This window comes from Xiphophorus couchianus, chromosome 23, assembly GCF_001444195.1.
Source record: "Xiphophorus couchianus chromosome 23, X_couchianus-1.0, whole genome shotgun sequence".
NCBI classification, from domain to species: Eukaryota; Metazoa; Chordata; class Actinopteri; order Cyprinodontiformes; family Poeciliidae; genus Xiphophorus; species Xiphophorus couchianus.
The window spans coordinates 5,342,964-5,362,318 of record NC_040250.1 but is presented as its reverse complement, the minus strand read 5'-3'; the positions used below and the strand labels follow the sequence as shown (position 1 = coordinate 5,362,318).

The following is a 19,355-nucleotide window of genomic DNA, read 5'->3' as shown; positions in this document are numbered from 1 at the left end:
GAAACATGAACCCAGAATAAATCTGGAGCTGCTGATCACAGCTGGATAGATCTCCTGTGAGATATGAACAAATATGAACCTTTGCAGTTTTGTGTCAAAACAAAGAAATTTATATCCCCCCCCCCCTGCAACTCTTTGAAACATGCTACCAAGCATGAAAATAACCCTGCTCCACCTTTGATACATGCTGCTACAGTTGGTGTTTTTTGTGAAGAGTCACATTGTTAGAACTAGAGGTTTGGCTAGTTCCCTTTCTAAAATATGCATGCAGGCGAAGCACAGCAAGGCACTTTGGATAAAAGCCCCCATCATGTGGCCAATACTGTATATTATTACCCTGTTCACTGTCTGAGTCAGAAGGAGCTCTCATCAACAGCTCTTCATCTTTCAACAGCCACTCATTAGAGATAATGAGACTTCCACGTTTAGAGGTTCAACACAGAAACCGACAGAGGCAGTCAGAAAACGCGACACAGGCATCGACAGTTACCGCAGAGGTTGCATTATGCATTTATTCTGCAAAATCCCCCTGTGGCTCAGAGCAAAGTTACCCAAGAGGTCCTAAGGTGATTAGTTTTCTTTTGTCGGCTGAGGGGATGTTTATCTGTGAAGCAGACTGCATTGTTTCTGTATTTGTTTTTCAGATTGTGAATCTTCCTCTTGTTCCTGTGTTTGATTTATTGTGTAAAATCTGACCAAGTATTGTAAATTTTGTACTGGGATTTGCTTTATGTTCTTAAGACATTTTGAACTGTAAACTGCTGAAAGTGAATGGCCAGCAGAGATAAGGACAAAAGAGTAAGAAGGCAAGAAAAGTCTTGGTTTAAAGTGTAAAATTATACATTTGTGGCATCGCCACATTCATATTTTGTTTGTATTTTAATAAACTCGAATGCTCATGAAAACCATTAAGACCATTTGAAGTTAACAATGTGGGTCCTATTAGGATTCTTGAAAGTTGCAATGACCTTAAAAGCCTCCCATGAATTAATGAAACCTCTTAGAAAGAACTCTTCAATCTTCATCAATTAAGAATTCAAACAACTTGCTATACAATTTTACTGGAGTAAGTTTAAAGGGTCTACTAGAGAATTTCTGAAAGCTCCAATGACCCTTGAAGGCCTCTTAAATCACATGAGCCAACTGTTCTAGACATCTGGATCCTCCTAACAAACCCCTTCTTTAGCCCTATAACTTAAGAAGCCCCCAAACTCCTTAAAAACATATTAAACACCTTTACATGACATAAAAAAACCTCAAGAACTTTCACAAATAATTGTTTTCTGAAACATTTTAAGAGGCTCTTCAAGAAAACCTACCAACTAAACTCAAGCTTTGGAAGTTCAAGAACTCCTTGGACATCTCCATTTGTATCAATGATAGTCTCAATGACCCTGGAAGCTGTCGCAGGTCACATTTACTCCCGAGGAAGACCTAAAACTCCTACATTTGGCCAATAAGCACTTTTGCACAAAACTGTTTCCTGAAAAGATCTTTATGACGCAACTGAAACATGATCCCATGTTTCACTAAAGTACCATTTGCTGAAAAGGTATCCCTTTTTAGATACCCTGAGGAACCCCTAAAGTTCTAAACTGTACTGTTGTTACACCCACAGCATCCACACATCTTAAAAAAGAAAGCAGGTTAGACCCCAGACACTATTATAACACTTGGAAAGAATCATAAAATCTCACATCTTCTAAAAAACATTGCCTCATGGCATCAATTGCTCCATTAGAGCCGTTATTATGCAATTTGACTTGTGTGTGCATTTAACTTTAAAGCCTGGGGAGAAAAATGGATTGCATCAACCTTCTTAAAAACATGTGTGATAATGGCGAGCATACATTTTACAGAAAATTCTGAGGTTTTGGAAGTTGTTTTTCCAACTTCCAAAGGTTGTGATTCTCAAATTACAAGTGCTTAAAAACTTGAGATTCTTCTAAGACCATATGCAAACTTGTGGCAAACCCAAACAAACTACGTCATCTATAAAACTATGATAAATGAGGCTAAAACAGCCACATGTTCTGCAGTGAACAGATATTGGTCTCAGATGGAAACTTTTTGCCACGTCACCATGAGAACAGCCTAAAAGACAAGCAGGAAGTGTGTACGTGACTTGCTGTGACGGAAATCAACTGCAGACTCCTGGGGAAGGAGGATGCAGGAGGAGATTTTAGGTGAAGAACTGGGAAAGAGAGAAGGGAACGTTAGAGGCGGGAACATTGACGTAAACAACGGTAGTTCAACCCGTTTTTCACGATCGCAATGATTCAGCTAAATTTATTTACATCCTGAACATGTAACTGCACATCTGAGAGCAACTAGAGCTCAACGATCTATTGTAAGTTTTAAGGGGGAAGTATGCTTTGTTTCTGGAATTCAAAACGCCCACAGAAAAAAAATGTTTCTTGTCTGTTCTCTCTGTGGTGAGCAAACAGGGCTGATGAGTTAATCTGCTGCTTAAATAAAACGTTTGCTACCTAAAGTACAAATAATCTTTGTTTTTTATATCCCCTGTATTTCTGTAGAGCGATCAAATAAAATTTAAGCAAAGAGTTGCACTTTACAGTTTGAAATAAATGCATACAGTGCAACGTCATGCAACAAAACATCTTTTTGTTTTACAAATATTAATTCTACAAATAAAACAAGCCTGAGCATTCAAAGTGCCAAATAGGAGATTAAAGTGAAAACAAGAAAAAGTTCTGTCAAGAATGTAAAAGGAAAAAATGGATCAGATTTCACTTAAACATAACACGGAACTTAGAAATCACTTGAATCTATTGAGTGTAAGTTTGTGACACTTAAACATAATTCATTTGGATATATCAACAGCTCAGCTTGATTAATTGAAAAAGCTGATTGTGAATTAAATTAAGCAAATGCATGCAAATTATGTTGATTGCTTGTCCTGGTTGAGCTTAAATGTGGTTGAAAATGTCATCAGAGAAGACAAACACATTGATGCAACATTTTCATCCATTCAATCATCACAGATTTCATTAAAAAAAGCCATTGGGTTTATCTATAATGCACAAACAGAGCACCGGCAAAAATCAACAACCACAACAAATTTATAACAAATTACCATTAGGCCATCATAATTAATTGTCTTTTCTTCTGCAAAGCGGTGTTTGATTATCAGGTTTTTCGCTTTTTTTTCTCACTCGCTGCAGCATCATTACTTTGTTTTAACACCGTATTTAAAATTCCTTGATGCTTAGAGGTTTATGATTACTTTTGCAAACCAATTTAAGGGGCACTTTAAATACCGTTGCTGTATATAATTAACATAAATCATATTACCCCATAATGGGTTATTTTCTCACTAATATATTTCACAATTTCAAGCTATGTTTTTTTCCTTTCTCTGCACACAGTAAAATGCACACATAGACAAAACAACCTTCCCAGTTCTCATGAACAAGCAAACCACATTCGGTCAGTTTCAGTTTTTTTTTCTCTATCTTAATTATCACGTTGTAAAAATATTTGCTGTGCATAGTGCTTTAAAATCTGCCTTTGAGTTACTTATCGTGCTGCTTTGCAGGGTGGGTGAGTGTATTATGTGTTTATTTAGGTCAAGGAATGGATAATGCAGCTGATATCATTTATGGTTTCATAAATTAGAGGGAGTAGAGTCGCAGTAAACCACAGAAGACTTGATCAAAGCGTGGACTGGATGAAAAAGAGATACAGAAGGAGGGAGAGAGAGGAAAAGGAGAAAATAAAGCTGGGAAAAATGATACCGGACACTTGAAAGGTAAGAAAAAGGGAATCCAGGTGCAGGAATGAAGTCAAAAAGGGAGAGAGAAAAAGAAACATTTAGGTCAAAGGAGAAAAAAGATGGTCGCTGGGGATAAGGGAAGAAGAAAAGCGAGGAAGAAGGGAAGGATGTCCTCTATAAGACCCTCCTGCTGCTTCCTTTCTTTCTAGTTGCTGATGCAGGTGTGTTTTCACCTTGCTGTATTTGTATATTGGTTAGCATGCAGCTCACACACAAAATTCACATGGTTTCCACTCTTCCCCTCAACCACTTGTTTGCTGCTCAGCTCATATTTCGTATGTTGCTTTCCCCTGCATATCTTCCATGTTTTCTAATCTGCCCTTAAGTGTCTTTTTTTTTCCCTTTTTGCCTTGTGACTCTGTAGTCATCAATCCCACACCATGTTCAACTTTCTTTCCTACTTACACAAGCCTTCTCCAATGACCTTCCTCTCTGTTCTCCATCTTTCCCTCATCCCTCCATTTCAGTCTTTTCTCCTTATAAACTCAAAGGACTGGCTGATTGATTCCTTTGTTTCCACTCAGCTGCTGGACCTCTTTCATCATCCCTTTATATCTCCCCTCTTCTGTCCATTACAACTAGTCAATCAATAAAAACATCCTTGGGCATGGGACACACATCCACAAGCACACAATGCATAGAGTGAATGTTTAACCTGAAAACTGGAATAAATGTCATGTTTTGTTATAGGAGACCGATTCACATACCAAAGCAGAGGTTCTCTGCCTTATATTGCTAATGCTCTGCTCTCCTGTATCCTGTTCTCTATCACACACACTCACAGACATAAGCACTGCAATGTCACTGATTCATATATGTTAACAAGTGCACACTATATGCCAGAAACACTAAAACCTCCTGAACCTTTTTCAAAATTTGTGAGATTACAACAATAAAACGCAATATATTTTAAGGCGATTTAATGTGATAAACACACAATAATGTCTTTCTGTGAAGTATTAAGATTTTCCACAAACAAAAATCTCATGAAGTTGCTTGATAAATTTTTGCCACTTTCTTTGGTGATAGGAACCATAAAGCCCGCCACTATTTCTTGTCTTCCTGCCATAGCAGCGGTTTCCAAGCATTTTTCTTTAGGTACACCTGGGTCAATCCCCCCGCCGAACCAAAACTTTATAGAACCACCATCCACTACAATTGCAGCTATATTGTGAAGTTTTTTATAAGGGTATCTGAATAAAGAAGAATGAATACAAAATGCACAACAGATTACTCAGGTCTTTGATGCGTCCTTTATCCCAATGAAATCAGTAAAAAATTATGGTTATGATATGAAAAAATGTAAAGAGAGACAGCAGAACTACTTGAAGAATAATGTCTAGAACACGTGACGTTTCTTCTTATGTCTTTACTGCTGCAGAAGTAGGCTAAATGTGGCCGACAGTTGTGGCTGCAGCATGTTTGCCATGCTGTGTGCTATGGAGTTCTGATGAAGCTGCTGAAAACTTCACATCATGACTCACAGGCACCAGGAGGAAGAATCAGAGGACTGAGCAGTTATTCCTCTGCATGCAGCTCTTCTTTCATTTTTCCATCAAGGTTGATTGTGGAAGATCTCTAAAGTTCACCATGATTAAGAGCAAAGGCTTTTAAGGAGGTGGAAACTCCTAAAGTGTCTTTTTAAATATTTATGTTACCTTATTTTAATGTTACGAAAGGACAGATTATACACTGTTGAGATTCTTACCAAACATGTTCAGCAAGTTTGCGAGATATTTATCTCAATCTCATCTCAATTACACACCTCTGAAAAACATAACACATTCTTTGTATCTAAGCTGAGTGTTTGTTTTTTCATTCCATTATCTTATCCCGTTGACATTTACAAAACAATAAGAAAACTCCTTTTAGGACGATTCTGTGCTGCCATTGGCATCTAAAATTGTGAAGTTAAATGTATGGAAACATTGTTACTGAAGCTCAAAAGCTTTGAACATTGGCAAGTGAAATTTTAAGTAATCAATTTCACTTTTTAAAAAGTACAACAAAAATATGGTTTCACAAAACATGCTGGCTGTGAAGTCAAACTCTATTTGTGTTTTAATGTATGTAATGTGTCACAAAATATTGTGTCACAAAATGTGTTCAACTGGGAAGCAAATCTAGCAAACTATCATGTAGATCAATAAAGACTCAATGCAGACTTTGAACAAGATAAATCTTTTTACTGAAAAACACCACTGTTAAGTCAGCAGTTGAATTAGACAGTGGGATCCTCAGAAATGAAAACATCAGTCAGAGTGTCTCTGTCAATATCGCTAAATCTACCAAAAGCTTAAATGAGGCATTAGAACTGGTAGATTAGGCCAATTAGTATGAAATCAATATGTAATAAAGACTTCATATTAGTTACAAAAAGGGCATTCATTGATAATCCCAGTAAATTTGGAGATAGTTTCAAGGACTTTAAAGTATTTATATGCCTCAAATGCTTGATTCTTGTAGCAATGCTTGTCCATGTTTTGTGAACTCACTTTCCACTTTATTAGATACACTTGTGGATTGATGTTAACACAAACAGTGTATGAGTCAATCTGAAAGGAGCAACTCAATGCACTTAAGCGGTAAAGATGATTTGTTAAAGTTTAAACCAAGCATCAACACGATGAAGGAAAGGAGACGTATGTGACTTTGAATGTGGGATGGTTGTTGGTGCCAGGCTTGAGTATTTAAGAAACTACTGATCTACTGGGATTTCACACACATCCATCTCTCCAAACCAGGTATCACTCATGTCAGCTAATAACAGGAAACTGAAACCTGAATTTACACAATAGCTTAACAAACAGCAATGTAGTGGAAAAACATGACCTAGTCTGATGAGCCATAATTTCAGCTGACAAATTCAGTTGGAAGGATCATAATTTTGTGCAAACATCATGGAAGCAGACCCATCCATTCTAGTTTTAATGGTTCAGGCTGGTAGTGGGAAATTATTTGGGGAATATGTTCTTTATTCACTTTTGGGCCTTTTAGGAGCCACTTTCAAAGAGCACAGCCTACCTGACTATTCTTGCTGATCGTATCCAACCCCTTATGGGCACAAAGATCTCATCTTCTAGTGGCTACACCCAGCAGAAAAATGTACCATTTTAAAAAGCTAAAATCATCTCAAAATGATTGGACTGTAATTGAATGGCCATTCAACAGAGCACTATAGTGATGTGGTGAAACGGGAGAGTCAGGTCCTGGATGTGCTGTGGAAAAATGCAGAGTAACAGCAATTATATCATGTCAATATGCAACAAAATCTCAGAGGCATGTTTTGAACATCTTATTGAATCTATGACACAAAGAATTTAGGCAGTTTGCAAGAGAAAAAGGGGATCCAACCCCGTAACAGCAAGGGGTACTAAATAAATTAACGATTGAGTGCTTGCTCCAACACAACCGCTTTGAGCCAAAATTGACAACACAGTACGTTAAAAAGCAATTGAACTCTGCTTGATTTGTGCATCATTTTGACGACTCAATATTGCTGGAGGCAGAAAAATGAAACTAGGTGAAAACAATCAATGGCTGCTTGGCTCCCAATTAAACATACAAACATTTCTATAGCTTAAAAAAACCCAGATATAAAATATCTTTAGAATATCATCTTTAGAGCTGTGGAACCCTTAATAATATCATCTATAAAGCCTAATAGCTACATTGGCAGAATTGAGTGTAAGGAGAAAAAATCAAGTGCAGTGACTTCCTCTTGTGGTTAATCTCTGCCTTAGTAACAACGAAGAGGACCTACTGGCCCATTCAGTTGTAAAAAGCCTGCTGGGATGATCGCACATTAGACCCTCCTATTAATAGAAAGCTTCCACATGGGAAAGCTATATGGAGTAAAATGAACAAATGGATGTGGGAAAACCAGACAGAATCTGTGCTGATGCCCTCGCATGTGGATGTACATAATTGAAAACGGATCTTCTATAAACATACATCAATGCAGGGCTCATACTTGAAGTTGCAACTTCCTCTGTGAGTTTTGACCATGGTACTGGGCATTAAGTGGAAGTGTTTCCATGTTTGAATGAGCAATAGATGCAAGTGCAGCTCAAATGGTCTCATTAGAGGAAAACCTTTTCAGATAACCAACTTTTGCACAGGTTTGGAAACCAAAAGTGAGTTTAGGTAACATAAGCTTTTATTAAATTTTTCACAAGAGAGTAACAGAACCAACCATTCTTGCAGAAACATTCCATAGACTCAGAATACAAGGGTAATCTGCAGGGCTGTATTTGTGTAAGCACATTTTATTGTTTAATTTATGACAGCCACAGTCTGATGTATCCAGGTGTTCGACTGTTTAAAATAAACCATTGAGCTGCAACAGAGCTGTAATAATGATGTGACACTTTATTGATCCACAAAAAAACAATCAAAGCCCTGGCTGTTGCTTTCCTGGCAGCTAGACAGCGGGGGCTATTGTAATGTTACGTAAGGTCAGTCACAAGCCCAGTCATGTGACATTGGTCTGGACTGTCCAAACTTCCCTTTAGGAACAAACTGAGGCACAGGCATGCTTGTTCAGAAGCAACACCATACAAGGCCTCACTCCCTCAACTCTGTAGTGCAGCTCTAAGGATGGTGGAAGTAAAAAAAAAATAAAATCTTTAAGTCTTAATTAAAAGTGCAAATCAGTTTCTCAGGTAATGCTACCACCTTGAAAACACCTACTGAACAATCTAGCAATCCAGAAAGTTTAGGACTGCAAAACATTTACTAAAATGAATGTATTGATGAAAGAAATGCACTCAATAGTACATTTTAGTTTGAGAGTTTCATGGTTCATTATCCCAATTGAATTTAGAGTTACCTTAACTTCTGAATAACACATTTCATTGGATCAAAACAAAATTGGACGAAAACAATGTTAATCTCCAAAGCAAACAACTTTCTCGTTACTGTTAGCTTAAGTGGAAAAGTGGTTTCTCACCTTCTGAGTTTATGTTTTCCATAAATATGTGAAATATCCAAGAGGCAAAACAAACCAAAGTGGCTTTCCAAACCAAATTTGAAAGAATAGTTTAGTTGTGCTCGTATAATTTGCTTTCAAACTTCATGTTACATCTACACCTGAGTCTCCATTAGTCAAGGGGCGAGATGTCCCAACTGGTTTAGAGATATTTCAAACTTCAAGACAGCACAGAAGTAGAAAGGCCTGTTCAATGCCAGTTGGGATAGACCCAACTCCAGCAGGACAATTTAACAATTTGAATATATGTAAGCACAGATTTGGCTGATCAAAGAATAAAGACTAAGGTCAGCTTAATTTGTCCTGAGAATTAACATTTAATTAGGAATTTTAAATAATCTAAACAGTTGCCACACCCTGCCTCACAGAGATGCCATAATATAAAAAATGGAGAGGGGAAGGAATATGTGAAGGTTAAGTGACAAGAGCACAGACCATATAGCTGAAGGATGGTTATGAGGGGAGCTGGAAGGAGAATTGTAATCACCTTCAAGCCTCGAACATTGAAGAGACATGGAAGATATAAGGCAGAGTGCCAAGCTGGGGACTCCGCTAAGTGTGCCACTCCTTTAAGTCCCACTTTCTTGTAGGTCACTTTGACAGGGAGTGGATAATAAATGACAATTCAGAAAGTTCCAGTCAAAGATTGAGGGTACTGAGCAACATAAAATCCTTTCGTTTTATTAAATTTGGAATATCTGGAGCCGTCTGTATCCGTCATTTCTGCGGCATTTCCAAGCCACAATCCAAAGATATTCCCCTTTTAATCGTGAAGCTTGTAACTTTGGCATATCAAGTTCTAACCCTAGAAAATTTCTACTGTGACCTCCTGCATCGCTTTATCCTTTAACAAATAAAGCTTAAGTTTTATGAGGGGGACTATGGGATTGTGAATAAATTACTAACAGCTAATGGGGAGGGAATGCTGAACAATTTATACTTCAAAACTCAATTTCCCTTCACACAGCCAATACGAAGGAGATGTGCTTAATTAAAGTGAATAAAAAGGATGCCCCCGTCCATCCATCGTTCCCCTTGCTGTTTAATAAGGGCCACAAAAAGCCAATTATGTGCCGTTTGATTATTGAGGCACAAAGTCCGACAATAAAATCTCACCAGGGATACAGAAAGAAGCTAAATCAGGGTACAGATCAATGCACATCATTATCTTGTAGCTTTTAATCTCTTTTTTTCTTTGGAAAGCTTAACATAGTATTTAAATGCTTCTTTAGCTTCAGCTTTTACATTTACAGGTTTAACGTCAATTAATGGCAAATGCAAATGGCCAGAATGTTTAAATAGCTACTCTAATACTCATTTGCAATTTCCATCAGTTTAGGTGCTACTGTTCCAATAATTGCACTTAAAATTAATGACACCCAATGGTGCCGTTATCTTTGTGTTCTCTTTATGTTATTATTCCCTTCTGTGAGTTGCTCTTTTCTCTGTCAACTCAGCCTTCTCAACACCCAGCTTGTGAAGGCAGATGGTTGCTACTACTGAGCGTACTTCTGCTGGAGGTTACTTCCTGTTGACAGGGAATCCTCTCTACTGTAGCATCATGCTATACTTTTCTAATTAACATTACATTATGTAATGAATTTGACTGTTAAGCTGATGACAGGATTGCATTGAAAATGATTAAAATTAATTTTATATAACTAAACATAAATTAGGCTTGTTTATCTTGTACAGTGGTTTGGGATTGCATTTGTTGTGAAATATCAAATTAACATAATTTAATTTCTGAAGAAAACATGTAATAGTCAGTGTGTAGTGTACATTTTTCCAGTAAGACTTGGGAGATGAGTTGTAAAGAAAGATCTACCACTTAACATTGTGATTTACTGTTTTTCTTTGCCTGTTGATGGGGTTATACAAAACTGTAATGACAGGAATGTTTGACAGTTTAAAAATGTAACAGCGTCTCTATAAATAGGACTCAAAATGGGATTGAAGAAACTTAATGGCATCTGCATAGCTAAAGTCTAATGGGCAATATCAGTGTTTAAAGAGCTAGGAAGGGATTTTGTTTTTGTTTTTATCAAACATCACTTGTCAGGATTGTTGATGTCCAATAATTTTTTTTTCACAATGAATACCCAACTTGCAAATAGCTATGAGAAAAATGTATTTAGAAGAAAGTGTCTAATTTCAGTTTTTTACAAATGCACAATTAGTAAAGTGTTGCACAATAAATCAGAAAATTTTCATTATTGCATCATTAAAGAGGAACTGCTTGGACCGCAAAAGATGTTTAGCTTATTATTTAGGAACCATGCAGTCTCTCCATACCTGCAATATATTTGGTGACACTATTTGTTTAATGCAACATAGATATTTTCTGGAGGTAAAGAGGCCATATGGTGGTAAGGTCATTAAGAAAATACTAGACAGGAGCAACTTTTGCAACAAAACCTTGTTGAGGTGTATATATGTATTTACAGTTGAATAAACTACTCACAATGAATTAATACAGTTCATTGATTTATTAATTGCAAGTCATATTGTTATTGCAACAAGCTCTTTGCGGCTCTTAATGCCATTTCTAAATGAACGGTTTATAGTTGGTTGGTTTGAGATTGTTTGACATTTATAGCCAGTGATGCAACAATCACATTTGGGCAGTAATGGATATCAGAGGATTTTTCTTGATTGCTGACCGTGGTCAGCAGCTCAAACATTTCAAAAGCAGAATTACCCAGACTGATAAATCAAAACTGAAAATGACTAGTTCATTCATGAACTGTGTCTTGAGTTTAATAAAACTTTGATCTATCAAAACATAAAGGAAAAGCAGAAATTGGTATCAAATGCTAAACATTTGATTGATGTCTTCTTGTAGAACTAAACCTTCTCAACATTTATCTTTGATAAGCTAATGGTTCACGCAGACACTAACAAACAGATCGAGTCCACTGTGTCTGTGCCTCTATATTTAGCTGTTATCCTGGTCTCATGACCAGTTCTTCCACTGGCTGCCAATGAGCTGAGGAACAGTGCCAGACACCGCTGACCCTCACACACATGCACACACACCTTAAAGCTCGATGATGCAAGTGAACAGGGATTATTGTGGAATCAATAAAGTCTAATCGGACAAGCTCTGGTAGTAACCGCCGGCGTGGCTGAGTGCGTGAGTGTGTGCGTGGCCTCGACCTCGCACAACGCTGCGACCACATGCCACATTAAGTGATTTACTTAAATGAGAGCCTCTTTCTGTCACATGTGCACATAAAGCAGCTATAATGAATGGATGAAAGGCTAAATTGGCAGCTAGTGTTGCTTATTACATGCCTGAGCAGCGGTCAGAGCATGCGCTTGAAAGAGAGACAGCTTGGAGAAGCAGACAGCTACATTGAAAGTTTTGTAACTAGAAGCATGAAAACGTCTTTTTAAGTTCATTTCCTTGTATTTAGAATACAGTGTGGAGGTGACCAGTTAGTGAGTTACATGATTGCGGTTTGTTTTTGTGTGTTAAAACTGTGATAACTGCAAGCGAAATGTAAGTATGATGCTCCTGAATACAGCATTTTAACTGCTGGCTATTGTTCTCTTGGGTGCATTTATGTGATAATGTTCTAGTGGTTTGATGCAACAGAGCATATCTCTGTGTGCAGACATTCTAAGAGACTCCCAGTTCTTACCACCTAGAGCAAGATCATAACGTTTCATTGTACTGCAACTGTAATCAGTTGCAGTCCTGATCATAGTACTGCAATTTTAAAGCTACATGAAAGCTACATTGAAGCTTTAAAGATTTATTAAATATTTTAACATTTCAGTTATGTTATCAGATCAGAAAGGCTGAATGAAACATAATCATTCAGCCTTTCTAATCTGTAAACATATCAGACAGAAGTGCTGTCAGAGCATTTATCTGTGTTGATGTTGCTACTGAATGAAGTAGGTTCAGTTAATATATTCAGTATCTGTCAGGTGTTTACACTGAAAGTAGAAGAAGGGACATTTGTACACATTCCTGTGGTTTATCCAGGTTGCAAGAGAAAGTTATATTTTCAGGAGATAACAGGAAGAGTCTAATGTATGACTAAAACTCACAATTATTAGTGACATGCTAACACTGTACGTAGAAAAATGGATGCCAAAAATCTAAGACACATTTCCACTAAATTCTGCTTCATTTCAATCTAATGGCATCAATCTGCATTTAATTTCATTGAATTAATAGTAAACAAAATCATGCTTGATTAAATTCTAGGTTCTTCTTTAGCTTTGTGGAGGTTTAACTGACTCAATCAAAGAAGTGGCAATACAGGGAAAGATTCCATTCATTGCAAGTGAACCGGTTTATAACATCCATCCATCCATTTCCAGGGTTTTTTAGGAGGTGCTGTGAGGCAGGTGTACCATGGATAAAGCTATACACAGAAACAGACTAATAACCATTCTCATAAACTCACTGGAAGCAGCAATTTAGTGTAGCTAATGAACCTAAAAAAAACAAGCATGGGTTTTGGACAGTGGTAGGAAGTCTGAGTTCCCACAGAGAACCCAGGAATGAACACAGAAAGCATTCTTGTTCATATTTCAGATCATCACTGAGTAATTACTCAGCTCTGTCCAGATGGTTTGATGTTAATCACATCTAGTATCATAAATCTGCTTGAACATATACAGCATTCCTGCTATGATCACGGTGTGATTTCAAAGCGCTACAGTTCAGTTTAATAACCAGCTGTTCGTAAATAACGTTGGAAACTTTGTTTGTTTTGTTTTTTCTTCAAATCAAAGTTATTCGAGTTCAAACTCCACAGGGTTTAATGTATACTGTACTGATGAATTGCACCAACTTAAATAAAAATGTTTGGTCCTAAGATTAACTGGTATTTTATTTGCTTTCTGGAGCTGATGGTACTATGACTGTTAACATTTTACCTTTCTCATTACTGGCAGATTTGAAAAATTGGGAACAAGCCAGCAGGAGAGCAGGAGTGAAAAAAAGTCCCTAATAGATGATGAGGGTTAAGATGTAGGGAAGTACTCAACCTCAGTCACTTGCATTTTGACTCAAAGTCAGAAACCCAAATTTCTCCATGTGGATTTACTTTCATCTCTGTTTCACAAAAAAGCACATGATCAAACACTCCCTTCCTCTGTCATCTTTTATCTCAGGAACAAATTTTCTTTCACTTCCATGGTGTAGCTGTCTCACACACACACACACACACACACACACACCCACGCACACACACACCCACACACACCCTCACGCATACAGAGTTTCTGAACTCAATGATCTGAGTCAATACCACAAATGATATTGAGTGCTGCTGATGCCACTTCCAGTCTCACCTGAAAGAAATGCTCAAAGAGTTCAATCTAATGCTCATTTTCTCACTCCTGAATTCGATGGGCAATCCATCTCTTCCCATAAAGGATGAAACCCTTAAAGGGATTGTGACAGCTGTCCCGACTGTCACAAGCAGACACTGTTGGTAATGGTTTTTTGTTTTCCCTTAATATTACTTTATATATTGAGTAGTTTAGATTTTTATCTTTAAATTTGTTTTCATTAGTCTGACTCTTTAGTTAACTATTTGTTGTGCACCCATTTAGTTAACTTTATGTGTCAGTTCTTTGTATATTTTGTTAAATACAACAAATTAATTATTTTTCTTTTGAGTTACCAGTTTCCTCTGGACCTGTGGCTGAAAATCAGAGATGAGCTCCAGCTGATTGGTGTCCATATATGGTTGTCAAACTTCCTCAGCGGACCATTCCATTTGTTCACCAGGGGAGGGGGAAATTTGGTCTTTAGTTTAATTTTACCATTTATTTAATGTTTCTTCTTTTGGAAAGTTAGTTAAATTCTGATATTTATTTCATTTATAGATTTAGTAATATTCTGACCAATATTTGTTAGGTTTTTGTGTGTTTAATTACCCCCTAGTGTGTGTTAATGGTCTGATCAGCCACTATTTAAGTTCCCCTCATGTGTTGTTTGTTAGGTCAGTTTGTGCTTGAGTTTGTTCTGTTACCACTTGAGTTGTATTTTGTTATGTTGACCTCAGTTCGGGCCCAATTTATCATTTTTGGATTCTTTTTGTTAATAAATTAAGATTATATTTTGAATTTTCATCAACGTCTCGCTGGCTGGTTCATGCAAAACCCTCACAGGGATGTACTAAAAAGGGGAGGTGTGATAAAAAACCTTTTGGAGCAAGAAAAGTACGTCAGCATCCACAGACAAGTCTTGCTTTTTAACACTTCTCATTTCAGTCCATTTGATGAAAAAGTACAAATTTGTAAAAATCATGGCTTTTTTTGCGTGTTCAAACATAAGGTTTCCCAGAAGAGAAAAGGATCCTGCTAAAATGTCCTTACAGCATCATCAATTTACATTCATATAGATAATTAATTATTAATTGTGATGTTCTAAAATTGGAAAAAAGGAAAAAAATACTTTCCACAGAGTCGCTTCTCAACTCTGCGTGTCTAAGGTTACTGACGACAGGGAATCAAGGCTGTCTGCTTGCCTTTCTTCCTGCTGGCAGATCCGTTACACTGATCTCACCTCCAGCCAACCTCTGCCACTCTGCAACCTAATCTGGCTTTATCCCTCCCCCCTTTCACCATCTCCCACTCCCCCATAGGGTGACGGAGTTATCGTGGCAAAATCTGGAGCAGTCCTGGTGAACCCTCCCCTGCATCCTGAATTAAGAGGCTGGCCGGATGGAAATAAACTTAGAGCGACAAACAGTCTTTATTCAGCTTGAGAGACGCATTAAAACATAGGCAGGGTGTGGTGTATTTATTTCTGTTGTTGAAGATGTTTTTCTTTTCCATCCAGCACATGTGGCACAATAGCAGCTGTTCTTTCAGTTTTTGATTGAGCCTCGTCCCCATCAACATCACTTCATCACTACGCTAAGCACTTGCTTACTGTCAGATTAACACTGACAGCTAATAACATCAGTCTGACACACTGGTCGATGATAAGTCAACAGCCAATCAAGTGAGGGAAGTGGAAGGCAAGAGTTCTGATTGGAGGAAAAGGGAAAACATGGAGCAGAGTACATAAAGGAAATAGAAAAATCCACTAAAATAAAGGGAATCAACATCGAAACATTCTATATTAACTTCCATGACAATTAAATTGTAGTGAAATGTTTAAACATGAAAGACTATTTTTCAGTTTTTCAAAGAACCACTAAGCACAATTAAGTTGCACAGTGAGAAAAAAGTCTTTGGTGTGGGTGTTGTTACTGAATGAAAAAAAAAAATCTAATTTAACTATTTTATATAATGGAAGGAGTTATTTAGAATGAAAATGTGCATTCTATCTCCTGGAAATAAATATCTGTAGTTCACTGAGGGTCCAAGAGAGCAACACTTTCAGCAGATAACAATAAGGCTAAATCAAGTAAAGTTGTTTCATTCCATCCTTTTGAGCTTTTAACCTCTTAGAGGAATCTGTAGATCTTAAAGATTAATGAAAAGCTAAAGCAAAGACCTACAGTAGATGTCATTGGCTCTTACAGTTTATGCAATGATAAGCAAGGCAATTGCTTACATGAGATTCTTAAATCAATATTGTAGTGTCAACTCCTATAGAGTTTTCCATTGAAATAATAGATAAGCATTGTTTTTCATTGGTTGGTATCTAACTCCTGTGACATGAAGTGCCTTCTGCTCCTATTATAAATAATTAACAAATGGTCACAGTATTAAATCTGGCAAAAATACACTTGGAGTGATTATTTCATCCTATATCACAGTTTCTAAGGAGTCAAAATTCTAATCTGTGCATCTCTAGCTATGATCCTTAAAAAACTACTGATCTAGCTGAGACTAAAGTTAATTATTCATAAAGATTTTAAAATATAGGCTCCATATTGAACCCTGCTTTAAGTCAATATTGTAAAGATTTACACAGGGTCTCAAAGAACAGTTTGGATGGTGGAGAGCAGCCATCTTGACCCGCAGGTTGAGGGCCAACCCAGTAATGGGATCGAAGAGGGAAAAGCCGATTCAAAGCTCAGAAATAAGAGCGTTGGTGGCAGCTAAGTCGACATGGTGGCCCTGCCAGCCAGGTTTATGCAGGGCACAAGCTTCAGTGTGATAGGAGAATGGTGAAGGAAGAAAAAGGAAAAATGTTGGGGCGTTGAAAGGAAATAAGAAAAGAAAAACTGAGAATAGAAGCTCGGGGCTTCAAGAGAATTGGTTTGGAGTGACTGACCCTCAAGCCGAAAAAGACAGAGGACAGGAGATGTAGGCAAACAGCCAAGTGTTGATACAAAAATGGATTTTTAAAAAATCGAATAGTAAAGATTCTGTTTGGATCACATTTGAACCCTTTGTATTCTGTTTTACACTATTGTGTCAGCGCCTTCCAACAAATAAAAGCTCTTTGTCTCCAAATTCCTTCGCCAGCTTGCTTAGTTGTAGTTTGATGAATTTGCAGCTGAACTGGTTTCAACTTAAGGTGCCCCAGTCTCAGATATCCTGCTATACCAGTATCTAATTCCAGAGCGGTTGGAACCAGCTTTCAGCTCCACCAGAACCCCTAAACTTACTTTTTCATTATATTAAAGTTTATTTTGTAGGGATGTTCATTTCAGATTTAATCCAGGAATTCACAGCCACGCATGTGCCTTTTATTTTACTGTTATCACAGGTGAGCCTGCAAGAGCTTTTGAGGTTTAAACATCTGATGCAGCATTGCAGTAATAATACAAAAAAAACAACAACATTCCTTCTGAGTCTTTTCAAATTATGATGTCAAATATTACTTTAGAGGCTAAATTATGGACACTAACCTTTAAAACACTCAGCTTTATCCAGACACAGGTCAGCAACAATTGCTGCAGAGCAATCATCTAATTCACCCAAACAATTGTGGTGAGTTAACTAAAAGAAACGGTCCAAACTGCCTATTCTGTTCCTGAAAGCCACTTCCTTTTATCATTGGTGACAAATCAAATTGGGAGCCAATAAACCTGAAAGCAGCAGTTGTTCTTTTTGTTTTTTTCTTTTTCCTCTGTTTTTCTCCGGGTTGTAGAGTTTGAGGAATCCATCACCTTGAGATCCATGCATCTGATGGTATCCCAAACAACTCCAGAGGCAAAAAATGCTGGGTCTGATCTGGGATAATAATTGGATTGAAATAACAGCAGCAAGTTCAGGCACTGCAAAGTCTAACAGAGCATCATTTTCACTCTGAATCCCTCTTTCAAAACCACTTTTATCTACACGTCTATGTGCAGTAATGCATGTCTTGTCAACCACTCTCATGTTCTGTCGATCTCTCCATTGGATTTAAAAAAGCAATGCCATCCACTGTCCCTCACATGTTGACAGAACACACATGCATGTTTCAACACAAGAGGAACAGAGTTCAAACCAACAGATTTCTCACAATAAGTTACTCATTAAATTTAGTCTTGTTACTAATTTGTCTTCATTTATTTCCTCCTTTGAGCTCCTCTGAGGCCTGAACATTGTTACCAATAGGAACAGATTCTGGATTGGCCTAAATATCATGGGATGGATGTGTAAAAATTCAATTAACAACTAAAATAAACACAAATAAAAACTCAAATGGAATAAGGGGCTGATAGATGAAATTAAGTAAAAATTAGAAATAATGCAAGGAAAATGTAAAAATATGTTTAAATCATAAAAAAAGGAGAAAAATAAATGAAAGCTCAAAGAAAAATAACATTTTCCACTAATATCACAAACTGTGACTTGGGGTGACCAATCTATAATTAACCCAAATTCAACAACCTTTAACTATAAAGGCTATGTCCATCATTCTTGTTGTCTATGCATCCAATAAACTCTTCCTTTGGCTGGGAATCAGGAAGTTTTTAAAGCTTTTAAGAGGATTGAGCAGAGCTGATATTGCATTAGGTGGGGTCAACTATTTACAGCAACATACTGACAGTGTGCAAGTTTTTGTTAATTATTCTGCAATTCTGTCAGCAGAAATAAAGAGCCATGTTGCAAATTCAATTTAGGGATCCAAGGTATCCAGGCAGATCAATTAAAATAGAACTAAACTGTGCAAATTTAATTTAAAAGTTTTCTATGAAAATTGAAGGCATCCTTTGGCCCTAATGCAGCCTGCTTATGATTCTCTTCCCGCATCTCCTTCGCCATCCTGACTCTAGACTAGCGACACTGTCTGCTGACGCCGTGTTTTCCATCTGCTGCCGACAAAGGACGTTGCTGCATACGTTTTCTGCTTATTCTGACTGAGGTGTAGCTAAGGCAGCATGTAACGTCAGACGAACGGAGAGAGAGGGTGGGGAGTGCAAGGAGGAGGAAGAAGAGGGGGCAGCCGGAACAGAGAAAGGACACCGAAGGGAAATGTGATCCTGCAGTCTGAAATATGATATCAAGGAGTAGCGATGGAGCTTCATCAATTATCAAGAGTCCAATCAGATAATGCCACAGCATACTGAGTGACCTGAACATTCTCAGCATTTTTGGGAACTTTTAGTTATAAACTGTAATCCTGAAAAAGGTGGGAAACATGATTCAGCTCTTTAAAATCAGATTCAGACCTAAACAGGTAACAGGTGGCGTTCCTGCATGGAA

At 37.5% G+C, this 19,355-nt stretch overlaps 1 protein-coding gene across 1 annotated transcript in view; it reads right to left on the bottom strand.

Annotated features, from left to right (window-relative positions):
- The window catches only part of ppargc1b (peroxisome proliferator-activated receptor gamma, coactivator 1 beta), a 102,642-nt gene that overhangs the window by 35,786 nt on the left and 47,501 nt on the right, over nucleotides 1–19,355 (bottom strand). The window lies entirely within an intron of this gene.